The 18,410-nt window shown below is 41.5% G+C and overlaps 1 long non-coding RNA gene across 1 annotated transcript; it reads right to left on the bottom strand.

Annotated features, from left to right (window-relative positions):
- Positions 1 to 1,477: 1,477 nt before the first annotated feature.
- LOC120098199 (uncharacterized) lies at positions 1,478 to 17,487 on the bottom strand. The gene is made up of 4 exons (XR_005496282.2): positions 16,924 to 17,487; positions 10,483 to 10,568; positions 9,545 to 9,618; positions 1,478 to 6,072 (listed from the first exon to the last, which is right to left on the bottom strand). It is a non-coding gene; the product is annotated as an uncharacterized LOC120098199 (long non-coding RNA).
- Positions 17,488 to 18,410: the final 923 nt, after the last annotated feature.

Below are 18,410 nucleotides of genomic sequence, written 5' to 3'. Positions count from 1 at the left end.
TCAGTGCATTGGTGCAATCATTACTTTGGTCTTTCAAGGGTTCCCTTTCTGGGGCATTATCCTATTGAAGCTTCAGGGCTCCTATAAAAGCTTTGCTGTGCTATTTATGTTCAGTATACATCTAATATGTTTTATATATAAACTGTATTGTACTGAACAACAACAAAACAAAACAAAATCCCAGCAGGATAAGACTGCTATAAGAGCCCTAATAGCTCAATAGGATGATTTGATTCATTATCAAACATGGGATAAACGATAGAATTTTCTCTCCCATCTTTCCGCTGTGTCCACAGCTCTGAGTCAGCCGCACTCCCTCATCTCTATGAGCGCCCATAGCATCAACTCTTGAAATAGAAAGCAGAAACCATATTAACTGACCATTATTTCACCTAACTTTTTTTCTTTTCACTCAGTCCATTTCTGGTAGTCATGGATGGAAGCCACGTGGTGCATTATTCATAAGTTATGAACCTTTTAAGACTTCTTGCAGTTAAAATTTTACTACTTTATGTTAAGTAAATTTATATCTGCTCATCTCAAGAGATGAAATAAAATGATAATGGAGTTACTGGTGCATCCTCAAGAGAGACCTAAAACGTTTTCTAGGAATTAAGGAAGCTCTTTAGCTGCTAGAACATACGGTGATGATGGAAGTGAACAGATAATCTGAAGATACCGGCCAGCCACTCTGCAAGGCAGAATAAATCAATCGTAACATTCATTACTTCCTCCCTCCCCAACTTCTCTTTCCTTTACTTCATTCTGATTCCCACCAAACTAAACCACGTGTGGCTTTCAGCATCCATCATGGTGCTGTGTCATCGATGGCCCTGACAAGAGCCTTCCTCCTTAAGCACAGCTCCAATGCGACTCAAATGAACCTCTTTGCTGGATCACCTCCCCCCTAAACCCAAGCAATACCTTGCCTTAGCACTGCCTGGAGTCCATCTTGATTTATTTTATTATTGTCCCTTAGGAGCCTGTTTGTTTTATTTTCTTTATAAAAAATAATTCATTTATTTTTAGTTTATGTGCATTGGTGTTTAACCTACATCCATATGTGCATTGGTGTTTTACCTGTGTGCATTTCTGTGCAAGGGTGTCAGACACCTTGGAACTCAAGCTACCGTTGTGAGCCGCCTTGTGGGTGCTGGGAAATGAACCCGGGTCCTCCAGAAGAGCAGCCAGTGCTTAACAGCTGAGCCATCTCTCCAGCCCTGTTTTCTAACAAGAGAGAGAAAGGGAGTGGATCTTGACAGGAGGAGAGGTAGGGAAGAGCTGGAAGGTATAGAGAGGGGGAAACCATAATATGGAGATACCGTATGAGGGGAAAAACTATTTTCAATAAAAGATAAAAATAGAACTAACTCATGCTGACTCCTGATAATCTTCAAAGAAATAATTCATAGTATGTATGATTCAACACTTTCTCACTTTAACTATCAAGTGATAGATTTAGGCACAATACTCTTTAGAGAGCTTAAAACATTTTTATTTAAATCCCACAGTTGAGTTATACTTAAAGATACTTTAAAATATGATGTATACATAATATATATACATACACACATGCATACACACATACATACATACATACATACATACATACATACATACGCCTGCATGAAACAGAAGTTGCTGGTGAATGTTTAGTGTTTAGTGATGATAGCATGACCCAGATCATTGCTGCTCTGCTTTTCTTCCTCTTTTCCTTAAAGTTGGGAAGGAGCTAGGGGTGTAGTCTTTAATCCTAGCCATCAGCCATGCAGACCTCTGCGAGTTCCAGGCCAATGGGATCCACGGAGCTATTCTAGGACAGCCAGGGTTACACAAAGAATCCCTGTCTCAAAAACAAATAGAACAGAAATCTGGGAAAGAGAAGATATAATAGTCTAAGAGTTCTCCTCTTTTAAACAAGCAGGGTCATAATGGAGGTGGTACGGGCTCAGGCAATTATAGACAGGTTAATTTGTGCTTATGGTCTGACATGAAATTAAGTAAGCAAGAACATTTTAAGAGTGTTGGACTGTTCTATTAAATGTGATTCTGGACTAGGGAGATGGCTCAGGGGCAAAAGACACTTCCAGCCAGGCCTGACCTACTGAGTTCTGTCCCTGGAATCCACATATGCACTGTGGTGACAGACAAACATTCACTGTGGTGACAGACAAACATGCACTGTGGTGACAGACAAACATGCACTGTGCTGACAGACAAACACGCAGAGATAAATAAGTGCAATGAAAATATTAATGTGATTAAAATTCACTAAGAATCTACCACGTGGCATTTGAAGCAATTCAAAGCAAACCTGATCCCCGATTCATGGTGGTAATGTTATGGGGGTCTCTGAGGAAAGCAAAAATCATCAAGAGACCTGAATAAGTCAAGTTATATGGAGCTTTTATTCACTGATAGACGGGCTGTCCTAGGCAGAGTGGCAGGAAGCACCCATGACCCCGAATTTATTCAGGTTTTAAAAGGCAGAAATATCACAGTTGTGATGTATACAGAAAGGCATCCCTGGACATGTGTGGCAAACAGGTGTCATTTACAGATGCAGAGAGACAGCAGTGAAGTGCTCAGACTGTTCTCATAACCTGGAGGTCAGGGATAGATTTTACAGAAATCTGTGGCTGCTCTCTGTGGCCATTGAGTTTCTGTCTGGTCTTACGTGACTGGAGGCCAGTTTACCCACGATAGTTTTAGCACTTAAAGTATTCTTAAGAATACTTTTACAAGATGGTGTAACCACAGTCCAGTGGCCCAATACAGTAGGATGGAGACATGTTGGAGAAAAGAAAGACTTCTATAGAAGTGGAGAGGGTAAAGGGGTGTGAAAATAACCAAAAGGTACTGTGGGCAGGTACAGAGTATCAAAGGGTAAAACAGTGTAAGCAAGCATCGTGAGAAATGATACTGAATGGATGATACAGAAGCAAATGGTTTTTTAACATCTGATATTTTGCATATTAAGGGATTAGTTAGGAAATGTAAACATGGCCATTAGAGAGAATCACAATAAGACACTGACAATAAACACCCATGGTCGCCCAACCGAAGCAAAAATGCTAAATATCACCAAGAGGATGAATTTGAAATCTTTTCGTTCACTGCAGATCACCCCTACTTTCCCCCAGGAATCTAAAAGGTCTACCCAGAGGTCAAATATGATAGTCATTACTCAACTGTAAAATGAGGTTTTGCTTCTTTATTGCAAAAGTCCTTTTGGTGTTGTTTGTCTCTTTGTTTTCTTTCTGGGATAGATCAGGTTTAGTTAGGGTTGCTGATGCGAGCATGGTGGGGGTTATTTAAGCGACTAACACGAGGCTATGCCATTGGGGAGGGGGCGTCTCTTCCTCCCTGCTGTACTAATTTTACATGTAAACACAGGAACTAATATTTCTGTTAAAAACACTAAGAATCTTCTTTCACATCATAAATCACATCTTTACTTATTTTGGAAACAAATGAATACAAATTGCAAGTACAAAGGCAAGGAAAAAGGAAGCAGAGGGATTAGTAAGACATTAGAATGTTCCTGATAATGTATTCAACTTAGAAAACCAATCTACAATTGGGGATTTTCTGAGGCCCCGAAGGTAAAGAGCTTCTTCTGGTTTATTTCAGTTTGAAACTCAGCAACACTCACTCCAGCACAATGCATTGGCCATTCTGTTAAGAGGTCAGGCTACAAAACCAAAGTAACATTGTATTCTTTTTATCAGTCAACTAGACATTAGTACAGTTGCTCTAAATGAAACATTTGCCCAAAATGCATTGAATAATATGGGTGTAAAAGATTTGGGCTTGTCTTCCTGTGAAATATCAGAGGGATTTGATCAATTACCCCAGGGAGTGCAGAAGAACCGTGCATGCTATCCTCAGACGCTTTGTCCTTGTCACAGAAAGTCTCATTATGGAGAGCAGCTAACTCTTAAGGTATCCATAGCCAGAGTGTTGTAAAGAAATCTGAAATGTCTCTTCATTATCATAGTAAATAGCTCTCTATGGGGAAGAAGCCACTGGGGCCACACTGTCTACATAGCCAAACCTAGGCACCCCCAAAGTAAATTCAGACATACAGTTACAAGTAAGCTGAAAAAATGATAAAGCAGGAGGGGAAAGCTTTATCATCTCCTCTGAGGTTTCAGTCACTTCTTACTGCATACAAAGTGTTGCTCTCAGAAGAAGTTCTTGTCACCCAGTAACTTCTTAGCTATTGCAACAGTGAAACAAAACGTGGCATGGGTTTTCTGAGGCTGAGGTAAACAAACTTACTAGCTTGCAAAAGTCCATCACATACAATTATGTACACTGCAACAAACTAGAGAAAGGCAACAAATGGCCATAGGCCAAGCTTATACGGTTGCTACAGTTGACCTTTGAGCACTGAGAGGCACACTGGTACTCTGTGCACCTGAAAAACTCCAGGCATGGTGGCCTCTGCCCAGTAACAGCATGCTAGTGATCAGGAGTGCAGTAGTCTCATCTAAGGTCTTACCTTTAGTTGGAGAAGGCTCTCACTAGTTAGAGGGTTTATTCCAGAACCGAATAACCCCAGACACCTGTGTTTACTGCATTTCTGAGTCATATCAGGGACCAGGTACAGCCATCAATCTAGATCAGTAAAATTGGGCTGATTAATTTTGTGATGGTCATACAAAAATCATCACTTGATGACATATTTTTTCAGAATGTAGCTTGCATTTTAAAAAAATACAAAACCGTGAAGGTCTACTTGGGTTAGAGTTCCTATGTAGGAGGAATTGGGACTTGCTTGCTCTTGCCATATCTGGTTTCATGCATTCAAGGTGACTTTTCTGTAGTCACTACTTTGGTATGAACACATGTTTGTTTGTTTGTTTTTCCAGACAAGGTTTCTCTGTGTAGCCCTAGTCATCATGGAACTCACTCTGTAGACCAGGCTGGTCTCAGGCTCATAGAGATCCACCTGCTTCTGCCTCCCAAGTTACTACGATTAAAGCTGGGAACCGCCACTGACCAGCTGAGCACTTGTTTCTTAAAGGCTATCCTCACTGCTGCACAAGAATGTTCTCACCTGTGTGGTAGTATATAAACATTAAACTAAGTTAATATTGCTGGGTTTTGTGTTAGTTTTTTCTGGTCATAAGGTGATACCTTATGAAATCCCTATAGTGCGAAGGCTGGAGATATTTTTCATGTGCTTGATAATTTTAAAAAGAAGTTTTACCCATGCAAAAGGCCAGGCAGCAGGCATAATTATGGTTTCTGTCCACCAAGGGTAGCAAAGGGCAGGTAGGAATTGGAATAATATCTTAGTGGGAAAAGGTTTTAGGGACATGGTGTTGAACCAAGAAGGAATCTGTGATATGCAGCCGCAGAGCACCATTGAAACATTGTTAAACTCACCACCAGTGTCAATGACCAGCTATTAACTTTTGTGATAAGGCCTCCTGATGTGTATTCCCTATGTCTAAGTAAGGATGGTATGGGCTGGAGCAACTGGCTTCCTTAATTAACAGCTCTTCGTATCTCCCTGCCGCCTTGGCTGCCTTGAAGCCAATCGGGATCAGTCAAACAGCCAGCCAGGCTGTTCTGACGCTGCCAGAGCCTACATTACAGTCACAGCCGATTGCTTCAGCTCCTGAAGGCAAGCCTGTTTCAAACAGTTTTTATCAGCTATTTGACCATCACAACTCTCCCTGAACTCTAGATGACCCTGCAAGCTTTCCGATGTAGGTCACAGGGGAGCACCTGCCCTGGTGGCTTAGGAAAAGGGTTCCTGTGATTGCTTCACACACAAACCTTCATTTGCATATGGTGTACGATCAGAATGGCTCCAAAATATCTTCCCTAGCGACTTAAGCAGAGAGTTGAGGATGACTTAGTCAGTCAGAGCCACCCCTGTGATGTCTTTCCTGGTAAGCAATATCAGGTCGCATACATGGCCTCTCTGTGGTATTCCTGTTCTTGTTCTTTTGTTTTTCTTTTCCTTCTTTTGTGATGAGGGATGAAGAAGTAGCAGAGACAGCACATCTCGTCAGTAGATGGAGCTCGAGACGTGTCAAGGCAGCTAGCTGAGTCCTGCACAGTGGAGGGAAACACAACCGTAGTGTGAGAACGGCAGGTGGACCAGGGAGCAGCAGAAGCAGAGAAGGTCACTCAGTAGAATAAAAGACTGCGAAGAGCCCGAGAAATAAAACTGACCAAACAGCCCATCGTGTCCATAAGACCTGACAGCCTATTTTAACGGTTGGTATTACTCTTCCACTGACCACATTTTAGAAAAAATAAACTCATTAAAATCTTTACCTGGGGTTGGGGATTTAGCTCAGTGGTACAGCGCTTGCCTAGCAAGCGCAAGGCCCTGGGCTCGGTCCCCAACTCCAAAAAAAAAGGAAAGAAAAAAAAATCTCTACCTGACTTCCATTCCCACTTTGATTTTATGTATGATTTGCATTCGGTGCTCACATCCAGAGTGATACAAAGATGGAGAGGGTACCACACTCCATCATTAGCAATATCCATTTATTTATTTATTTATTTATTTATTTATTTATTTATTTATTTATTTATTGTACATGAGTACACTTTTGCTGTCTTCAGACATACCAGAAGAGGGCACTGAATCCCATTACAGATGGTTGTGAGCCACCATGTGGTTGCTGGGAATTGAACTCAGGACCTCTGGAAGAGCAGTCAGCGCTCTTAACCACTGAGCCACCTCTCCAGCCCAGTAATATGCATTCTTATGGGTATTAACTCAAGGAAAAACCAAAGCTCCTATTAGTTTCATGAAAAGAATTATTTCCAGGGAAGGTTAATTTTTTAACCACAGTAGTTCTTACTGAGTTGGTACTTATGCTGTTTTGAGTAACTGCACTAACAAATAATTATAATAATACCCAACCTGGAAAAAAAAATTAACACTTACCTCTGCAGTTGCAGAAAATAAAAACTACTTTTTAACTCTAAAGTCCTAATTTTAAAGTTTAATTTTGATCTTGATATGCATAATTGTCACGGATAGTTGGATGTGGTGATAAATAAAATACTCGCAAGTACAGCGCACTACATCAGAATAATCTTTGTTATGAGAAGACAAACAGTTAACACGGGCTTAAAACACATTGGCTGAATTGAAGTGGTTTTGTTTTGCTTCCCACACAGAGAACTAGAAATGCCTATCAATCTGGGTCATTTTTTCAAAGGGTGTGTAGCTGTGTGTGGTGACTTATGAACCATATTAATTATCTATTAAATATATATATTAGCTTGAACTTGGTTATTATATGTAATCAACAGCAGTTGACCTTTTGAGAACTCAGTACCAGACACAGTCTCTCTCTAAAATGTTTACATTTCAAAGGGAGTGTCACTGCGTACAGACAATTATAATTTTGAATTTGTCTCAGTGGATTGCTAAAGCAAATTCTTTCATAAGACGGAACCCTTTGATGTTTCAGGGGTAAAAAAAAGCACTCTGTAATTTTCCTCGCTTTAAGATCAGCCACAAACAGTCACCCATCTTCAAGAAAAGCCATCACAGAGAAGTCCCCTGCATCCTCCTGGGGAGTCTCCTCTGCCAACATCATCAAGGAGACTCCCTTTGTAAGTATCTTTGTAAGTATCATGATTATATTCTAAAGTACTACAAATATATTTATTTTATACTGCCTCTTTCAGCTAAAATGTTTACTGAACATCGCCTTCCAGCCACCGTGGAACGGAAATGGAATAAAACACTTCAGGCAGCTCGCATTTAGTCTGAGGACACACATTCGTTATTTTACAATTGAACGGGGTAAGTGCAGTCAGTCATACGTGGACTCAAAAAAAGCTGAGCCTCGCTGAAGTCCCTCCTGCATTGCAGAGAAAAACAACAAGACAAATAAAACAGAACAAAAACCGCTCGGGAGGAGGATGGGTTGCAAAGGTAAGACAGGGCTCTGAGAGAAAATTGCACAGTACAGTAGAGCCGACAGCAGCGGCAGCATCCAAACTCCATGCCGCTTTGAATGTTCTTCCTTCTATCCTACTAGTCCTCTGTGCTGTGATTTCATTAGGCACATTCTAATGTATGTAAATACTTGTAGATGAATGCACAGACCTAACTATGTATTGTACTCTTCTCGTAGCTGAGATGAAATGCATGCATAACACAATCCAAGGCAGGCAGGGTTCGTTCTGTTGACAAATCCAGGGCACACCTTCTATCTCAATGGGAAAGCACTGGGCTAGGATTGGAGGCAGCTAGCGGTTCATCAGTGGCCCAGATGCTAGGCAAGTCCCAAACCCCAGTGACCCACTTTCTCCAGCAAGATTCAACCTCCTAAAGGTTCTGCAACCTTCTTGAAGAGTGCTACTAGCTGGGGACCGAGTGTTCAAATATACAAAGCTATGGAGAAATTTCAAACACCCCCACCACCACACACACACAGAGGCACACATACACTATTTTCAAATACATATTATAAAATTAATTGCACGTATATTTACATTAATTAAGTATATACTATATGATTAACTGCACATATATTTACATTAACTTAAAGTCCACATTATATAATCATATTATGTAATTAATCACACATATATTTAAATTACTTTCAAGCATATACTGTATAATTAATTAAATGTGTTTGCTTCTAGGGATAGTGTTTTTTCAAATTATTAAATAGCTTATGTATATAAGTTCTGTGGGAGAGCCAATTTCTGTTGACTCTCAGTGACACAAAAGTGTCTGAATCTGATAGATGTGAATCTTACCTTTCGAACACAACTTCCATATTTTTAAAAAGAAAGCAAGAGCAGCGCTTTGCCATTATGGAGTTTAGGTACTACCAGATTCTTGACCTTTCTAAGGCTGTGACCCTGTAATACAGTTCCTCATGTTATGGTGACCCCCAACCACTAAATTATTTTTATTGATACTTCTTAACTGTAATTTTGCCACTGTTATGAATCACAATCTGATATGCACCCCTTGATATGCAGCAAAGGGGTCACAACCCACATGAGAACCACCATAAGGAAGAAAGCTGACTGCACAGGAAGAGGACTCAGAGTATAGTTTGGTGTAGATGGCCTGCCTTGCATGTGTGAGGTTGCAAGTTCAATTCCCAGCACTGTGCGCTACCCCAACCCCTCTCAAAAAATGGAAGAAAGTAAGAAAAACCAAAGAGTAGGGGTTGGGGATTTAGCTCAGTGGTAGAGCACTTGCCTAGCAAGCTCAAGGCCCTGGGTTCGGTCCCCAGCTCCGAAAAAAAGAAAAAACCAACGAGTAAAATATACACGGTCTTAGATACTCGTAACATGCATGAGAGCGAGATGAAACAGGAAATGGAGACAGTAGCTTCGGGAAGTAACAGATATTTCCAATAATGTCCTCAGAGAGTGCTCTGTGGAGAGACAAGGCTCTGTGGAGATCAGTCTGAGGAAGATGAGGGCTTAGACTGAGCAAGTATTGAAATCAAAACTATTCCAGGAAGGTGCAAACACCTCTGTGGAGAAGCCTGACTGGAAGGTAAGTTTAAGAAGAAGCAAGATGACTGACCTGGGAAAGGACAAATCTTCAAGAGGGCAGGAGACACTGCCCCGGTGCAATGAAGTAGAGTGGACAGCAGGCATCTGAAAGGACACCAGAGAAGAGGAGACAATGAATGTGACCTAGGGCATTCAATCCGGTTTCAGGTTTGTTACTTGTTTTGTTTCTCTGTCTGTCTACCAAGTAAGAAGACATTTGTCTGTTAGATTTAGGGGGCTAAAAAGTGAAATGCTCATACATTTATTTTAACAAAAATCACCCTGGATGTTGGATTCAAAACCTACTCTCTGGCCAAGAACGAGATCACAAGTCTAGTTAGGAAACAGGACAACGGTCTCCTCTGAGAATGAGTGCGTCTTGGGCCCAGTGACAATACTGAATGTGAAGAAAACGTGGTCAGTACTTGCTTATACCAAACATGGCTAAGACAAGGCACCAAGACCAAGCACAAGGTGTTGTACCTAAATATCAGACAAACAGGGCCAGTTGTGGTTTTCTGTTGTCATCTACGGGATTCCTCTGAGATCGTTAGAGACAGGATGTCAGGAATGGTGTGCGACATCTCTCACGACCTACTGAAATGCTGTCTTCTGATTCTGTCAGAATTCTTGCCACTTTGCCAGTCAGCAGGGATACAAGCCTGACTTTTCTAATTACGTCCCATCTCCAGTAGGACTGTTGTCCCACATTTTATGCCTTGTGTACCTCATGGTCCTAAACGTTAGACTGGAAGGGTTGCCTCCTTATATGAAACTTCCAGGAGCAGTTGGCATTCTCTGAGTTGACAAGATCAGAGGACATTGGGCAGACATGTTGCAAGGCCAGAGAAAGAATGTAAAATAATCTTAAAAGCATTTTTTATCCACCACAAAGCTAAATAATGAAGACTGGGATAAACGTTTCTTAAAAGCTAAAGATTGCTCTACCATGGGTAGATTGGTTTTTACCTTTCCTGGGTGCTTTCCAGAAGAACTCCACGTCAACACATCACAGCATATAAATGTTTACAGCTCCACTCTTCACAGTAGCTAAGCTAAAGAGCCAACCCAGGTATCCGTCAGCAGAAGGAGATATAAGGAAATGTAGTGAATAGATAAACAGTGGAAGTTTTCTGTCTAGAATCACATCATTTTTGAGAAAATGGATTCAACTGGAGATAACCAATTATAAGCAAATTAAGTCAACCTTAGAAAGACAAGTGTTGTTACCGCTTGTTTGTGGACATCAAATTTTATAGGGAGAAATAAATTCATGCGTGTTTGTATGACAGGAAGGTAGAAGTAAAACTGTCTAGGAAGGAAGAGAAGCTAACGGGGGAGACAGGGAAGGTGCAGGATGTGATGGGTTTGCGCTCAAGGACAGTATACACTTGAATGAAATGTCCTTATGAAGCCCAGTGCCACAGTCAGTGCTGGCAACTCCAAGTGTAATGAAAAGTATAGTTCTTCACCACAGTTATATAAATAACATATGTAGAAAATAGGGCGAGATTTTGTCCCTGTGTCAGCCTTTCCTTGGTCTACATTAGCTCAGTTCTCTCCAGTCTACCTCCTAAAACCAGTAATCTTGGGAAAATCTGTACAGAAGGAGCTCAGGCAAGATGTTGAGGACCGGTCATTAAAATAGAGTCCCTGGGGAAGATTTTAATGAACCCTTAATCAGTGGATAGGAAGACCACGATTGGCGAGAACGGGCTACTTTTCTTCTGTGTGATCTCAGATTATTAAAACTTGGTCTAATTTGTCTAACCAAAGATTCATATAGAGGCAAAGACATAAGCAAAAACATCTTATTATACACTAAACGGAACCTCAAGGACCATGTAGTTACAGCCGGGATCCTCAGCGGTGAAGGGGAACAGAAACGCCACCCTCTCTGCCCTTCCTTCTGCACCACTTGTCTTGATTAAATACAGCACCAATGCACTGTGGGTAGGAATCCCAGCCTCTACATTGATACAGCCAGGGGCATGTTCAGTGAACGGCCACTACGTCCAAGCCAGACACACAGCAATGAGGAAATCTGACAGAGTTTATTTCCTGTGGCCTTTCATCTGGGTGGAGCAGAACTATAATAAAAATTATTAACTGCTGGGTTGATGCAAGAGTAATTGTGGTTTCAGCATTGTCGAAATCTGCTGTTTGATGTTGGAACACATTTTCACAAAAAGATGTGGTTTGCATTGTTTGAACGTGAAAATTTCACCTTATGGTTTTTGTTTTTATCCAACGTGGTTTTACTTGCTGTTCACTTCACATTTATTTTATGATATAGAGTCAATGTTAGACAGAGAGACAATTTCAAGCAATTACTTTAATCAAATCCAGAATGGGTTCTTATGTGGTAGAGACAACATTAACAAGAAATTTCGCTAGTAAACATTTCTGCCCAGCTGGGTCAAGATGTCTGCAAAGGAGAGAGGCCAGGCATATGGCTCAGAGAGGGCAATCGGAGTTAAGTTCCCAGAACACAGGTAAAAAGCTATGGTAGTAAACATTCACAGCGTATGTGCTTCTGTGTTGAAACAGGCAGAGCTAGAAGAGTCCCCAGGAAGACTTGAAGCCAACTATACGGGGGACAACCACCCCACCTCTGGAAGCTGCCCTTTGACCTCCACACAGTGGCAATCGTATATCCACACTCACACCCACATAAACATGTAATAAATAAGTTATTCAACTAAAAATTAAAACGGAAGAGGTTTTATGAAGAAGATAAGAACCTTCAGGAGGTGAAGCATACAGGTGGGCTGTCAGAAGTGACAGCAACCAATGAATAGCAACCATGGAAGCTGTCTTACCACTACCTGAGACGTCACTGAAAAATTCAGGGGGGACCTTTCAACTGTCATTTGGTGTTTTCATCAAGTTGTAGAGGTGGAAAAACTAAGAGCCCTGCCTGCGAGATGACGAAAATATTAAAACTGAAAAAAAATCATAATTTAGAACTGTCAGCTTGTCTTATTCAGCAAGGACAAATAATTTCTCCTCGGTGAGATCTCAACTTGAACAAGAAGTGGAGCATAGGAACCAAGGTAAGGAAAACCTACATTGTCAGCCGCTAGATGGGAGAGGAGCCTCCAACACATGGCCTAAGCTAAACTCGCACCAAAATAAATATGGTCAATGTTTTGGTGTTCAGTCTACACCACCATGGCTTCTGAATTCTGGCAACGCTATTACATCTGAGATGCATGATCAGAAAATTGATCAGCTGTGCCAGAAAATGCATTGTCCGCAGCTAGGACCAATCCACATAAAGGGCCCAGGTCACCATGACGACATCAACCACACATCTCGGTACCAAAGCTTCAAAGTCAGTCCACTAGGCTAGTCAGCGGGTGAAGTTTTATATCACCTCCGGGAAAGGAGCACCAGTTAGCCAAGCGGTTCCCTTTTACAGAGAAAAGGCCCCCATGCTTCTGGGAGTGCTTTGAATTCTGCAGCATGGAGGTGTATGCTACTACAGGATAAAACCGATTTATACAGCGGATCCGCTCCTTAACATTGGGAAGAAGCCAAAATGTGAGAGACGAGACGTCAGCTATCATTTCCTTGTTGTTTTTAGCAGAGTAGTCGTGGAATACAGGAATTCAGAGACCTATCAAAATGCTGACAGCCAATGCTAACTCTGAGCAAACATTTAGGATACCTTAGCAATCTGATACGAATGAATGTGTTTAATTTATGAGTTGGCGTCTCAGAGAAGCCACATGAGATTTGTATGAAGCTATTTTCTGAATGATTTAAAGAGGAGCAGGGTTGGTTTTTTTTTTTAAATCAGATAACTGAATTTTTGAAAGAAAAAATTATTATGGAGTAAAAATATATTTTACTCTTGGGTTTACAAACAGTCACTAACCTCTTCTACACCAGATACGAATGTTTAGCCTTTGAACTTCTCGTTTTATTGTTTTTTGTTTTTTAAAGTTTTCTAATTCAGAGGAAAGGCTACTGGTCAATATGCCTCCTTGCTTGTGCTGCCACCTAGTGGCACCTATGGAAAATGTTAACTAGTAATGCGGGTTCCCATAGGCAAATGTTTGTCCTGCACATTTCAGTTAATTGAACATTAATATCAATGCCTTTAAATGCAAATACTATTGTATAAAACTAGTTGAATGTGAAATTTATCAGAATCAAGACTTTAATATAACCATGACATGCAATTTGTAAGAGGTTTTGTGTGTGTGTGAACACACTTTATACTATGTAAGAGTTGTTTTGCTCAATTTGAAGACCAAGATCATTGTTCTGTAACCTCTGTTACAACCTCTTGCTGTACTCAGGCATGTCTGGCCTCCCAGTCCTTAAGGAGTTACTCTCCACAGCTGTTAATATACAAGGGTAATTTTCCTTCTTCCCTGGTCCAGCTTTTGCACAGTTTACTTTAAGTAGCTTGAACAGCAAGGTGATTAGGAACAGGCTTTCTGTGGGGAAGCTGCCAGAGGGGAGCATCGATCTATCCTACGCTGTCATCCAGAGAGTCAAAAACATAAGTTCCACCAGGGTAGAACCATTTTAACTTATTTTTCTTGAGAACAGGTGTGATAGATCACACTTTTGTGACACCAAAGAGTTAACTTTTTTTTTTTCCATCTGAAAGAGGCCTATAGTGTTGAGAATGTGCGAGGCTCCATGATATCATGAGTGTCCTGCACAGGCAGTCCTTCCAACTCACAACAGCTTACCCTGGTGCAACACAGAGAACACAGGCAGCCCCACCCGACACCTGCTCAGGACTCAGCATGTCCAAGACTTACCCCGCCCTTTTTACATATTTCTATTATGTTAGAAAACATAGTGTTTTCCCTTGACTCTAAACAGTAACTCCTCAGTTGTAGATCCTTGATGCTGTATTTTAATGGGCTCACAGCTTATGACAGAGATGTCTAGTGGGTATGTGGTATCCACAAAGAGAAAAAAAAATCCTCACTAATTATCTGACAGCCAGAATAAATGGTGACTTCCAGGACTTATGGTACAGCCAATGACCAAAGTCGAGCCCACAAAATTAAGCAGAATGCTGAGATAGTCCTTCCAGGGATATTTTAGAAAAGACACTGGGTATCTTATACTTTAGTGTTCGTTATTCAATTCCACCAGGCAGTGCACATAATCAAAGAACTCCTGATGTATCAGCTAGATAAGACAGAGGCTTTAAAAAAAATCAAGGGAGTGGAACATTAGTTATGAAATTGAGAGTCCAATAATAGAGGCTGTCAAGTTCTCCCCTCCAAAGTAAAGATAAACCATTGCTCCACTCTGAGTCAGATTCCTCTAAGGAGCCCTAGGGGAGCCCAGGGATCACCCAAGGCTCTGCTGCAACTGCTATTCCACCCCTGCTCAGAGCCGCTTTCCACACTCTCTCACTGATGAAGAAGAAAACAAAAATCCACCCCTCTCTCCACCACCCTGCGCCCACAACACTCTTGCACAAGCGTTTGTTTTCTGGGAATTTCTTCTCAGGGAACCCATGCACATTTCAGTCTCTCCTTCATCACCATCCCATCCATCTGAGCTGTCCTTCTTCTGGTGCACACAGGGAACGATGTCAACTGTGCTTGCTGTGAAGCTCTCACTCCCTCCTCTCCACTGAGGCACAGTTACAAGTGACTCTGTGCATGCGCATGCAAATGTTTTAAACTAGGGAAGAGGCTCACAGAATGCTTGCAGACTTGCCTCGAGACTGAAAAGGTCTTTTCACTGTTTTTGATAATCACTCTCTAGAAGGAAAAGTTATTGCTCGAGTAATTAGAAAAGCAATGTTAAACCAAGCAAATACAACTGCCATGTGTAAATAATAACGACCAACCACAAATACCAAGTCTATAACATACATAAGATGGGTTTGTAGTGTAAACACCGCTTGAGAACTGATAAACACATAAATTGTCCCAAGGCATTCCCAGAAGCCAAGCAGGGTTAACTGTGTAGCCGTGGAGAAGGAGAGAGGCTTGGAGGGGGAAGGAAGAGGGAGGGAGAGTGAGAAAAGACAGAGAGGGAGAGGGAGAGCAGGCTTCTCCTGTGAAATCTGTCAAGGGTTATTTGTACTGCAGCCTGCCTTTGATCAAATGAAAGGAAATCACCATAAAAGATCATCGAAATGTAGAGTGAAAAATCTGATTGTAACATTGTCTCTGAGTTTTGCTTACAGTCGGTCAGCATGGATGGTGACCTTTGGGAACTTCTTATGAAGGGACTTCTCATGGCATAGTTGCTATATAATCCAGAGTTCGCTGTCTTTGAGACCCTGTATCCAAGACCCAGCTTTTCTGGAGATCATTTAACTGATTCTCTCCTGCACTCTAGCTCTGGTACATGCGGGCTTTTATTTTCTGTTGCATTTCTTAGGCAGTGAAAGAAATCTCACAATTCTTTACACATTTGAGCTAATGCCTATTTAGAAATGATACTTACATTTCTCTGAGGGGGGGTGGAACTATCCACCACATGGAGCTGAACCAGTTGCTTCACTCGGCACAGAAGTTGACTCTGCCATTCACTTTTGAGTTCTGTTGTTTTTTTCCATTCAGGAATAATCATAAGCCCAAACTATACTAGGTCATATCTTCTCTGGTGTGTGTGTGTGTGTGTGTGTGTGTGTGTGTGTGTGTGTGTGTGTGCATAACAGAGGATTCTCTCGACCTTCAAGTGACTAGGACACACGTGACTTTGTCAAAGCAATAGATTATCCTTTCAGATCTACACATCTTCCTCCACCGATGCCATAGACGACAACAGCTAACTTTCCTCCTCTAAGTTTACACAATCATAATGTTAAGAAAAAACTGTTTCTAAATAAACACAAAGTCAAGTACTAAATAATATCACCATTGATTGGTGCCTTGCAATATGAGCAGTGAGTCTGTAACTTTTAAGTTTTTTTAACTTTATTTTTAGTGATGGTTTTTAAATGCTTTAACCTCCCTTATAACCCACCACCCACCAGCGGTAGTGGAAAAGAAAGGATAGGGGAGAAGTGGACCTGTTTAGAAAGGTTCTTTGGAGCAGCTCCTCTGTCTGCTGTCTGGGGAAATGGGCAGTTCAGATCACAGATTAGTAGGCAGCAGCTCGATCCACTAGCAAACACCTCAGATACACCAGCAGTTCAGTTCGGTAGAGTCAGGTTAGTAACAGTGTGACACGACTTAGCAAAAACAGCCAGGCCTCAGCCTTGGCTTGAGTCAGCAGGAGGGACCAATAGAAACACCAGGAAGAGTTTTCAGCTGGGCCTCTCTCTCTCTCTCAGAGAAGTGAAGCTCAGAGAAGACCGGAGAACTGCAAGGGTTGCACAGCCAGCTGTACCAGCAAGCCAAGCTCTGTCTCTGTCACTCTGTGGAGACCTATTTATAACCTCCAACATCATGTGCCCTCCATGTGTCTTACCTCACCACAGGTCTTGCCTCAGCATGTGCATCCAATCAGCCAGAGTCGGCAACCAACTGCAGCATACCACAAGATTTTTGGTGCTTTTTCTCTCTGTGGAGTCCCGACAAACGCAGCTCAACTACACAATGTAAGGCAGATCAACATTCGAATGTCATTAGCAAAAAGTCCTTCATCGTGTGACCTTTCCTGTGCTTGCTTTAGCAGAACATCCTCTCTCCTGTGTCTGCTTCAGTAAAACCTTCCTTCATGAGTCGGCTTTAGCCTTTCACACCTGCGCCCACTTTAAGGAATTGTTTCTTCGCATGCTTGCCCCAGCAAAACACCATCCAACTGAACTTCCAAAGAACCCTCAAGTTTCCACTCCAGAGTTACATAAAATGCTAAGTGTCTGTATTCATATGAATGCATTTGATTTTTCTTTTATTTAAAACATTTTTAAACAGTATATTCTGATTACAGCTTCTTTCCGGCAACTCCTCTGAGATCCTCCTTACCCTCTCCTTTCATCTGAGTCCATACCCTTTATGTCTCTAAAACTAATAAATAATAAAATAAAATAAAATAAAATAGAATAGAATGAAGCAAAGTGAGCAAATAAACAGAATAAAGAGAGCCCAGTGTTTGGGGGGAATTCCTGAGTGTGTGAAATACAGGGTCTCTTTGTCTTGGGCTTTTTTTTTAACTTCTCTTTGTTTTATCCAATACCAGTGTTTGTTCTGTTCTCTTCTATTCTGTTCTATTCTATTCTAGTCTCATGATTCCATAGAAGCCTGTTTGTTTTCTAATGAGAGACAGAAAGGGATTAGATCCAGATGGGAGTGGAAGTGAGGAGGAACTGGGAAGAGTAGAGGAAGGGAAACCATAGTGTGTGTGTGTGTGTGTGTGTGTGTGTGTGTGTGTGTGTGTGTGTGTGTGTGTCTGTGTGTAAAATCTATTTTCCATAAAAGAAAAGTATCTTTAAAAGAAAGAAAAAAGACAAGAAACACATAAAGATGCTGTCTTAGTCAGGGTTTCTATTCCTGCACAAACATCATGACCAAGAAGCAAGTTGGGGAGGAAAGGGTTTACTCAGCTTACACTTCCACATTGCTGTCCATCACCAAAGGAAGTCAGGACTGGAACTCACACAGGGCAGGAACCTGGAGGCAGGAGCTGATGTAGAGGCCATGGAGGGATGTTGCTTACTGGCTTGCTTCCCCTGGCTTGCTCAGCTTGCTCTCTTATAGAACCCAGGGATGGCACCACCCACAATGGACCCTCCCACTCTTGATCACTAATGGAGAAAACGCCTTACAGCTGGATCTCATGGAGGCATTTCTTCAAGGGAGGCTCCTTTCTCTGTGATTAACTCCAACTTGTGTCAAGTTTACACCCAAAACTTGCCAGTACAGATGCCAAGACGCACATGTCGGTGCACACAAGAATCCCACAAAAATGCAAAACCAGAAGCTACAATATATATGCTCAGGAGCTGTAAGATATTT

The sequence above is a fragment of the Rattus norvegicus genome, chromosome 18, assembly GCF_036323735.1.
Source record: "Rattus norvegicus strain BN/NHsdMcwi chromosome 18, GRCr8, whole genome shotgun sequence".
NCBI lineage: Eukaryota > Metazoa > Chordata > Mammalia > Rodentia > Muridae > Rattus > Rattus norvegicus.
This window is presented reverse-complemented; position numbering and strand designations above follow the sequence as displayed.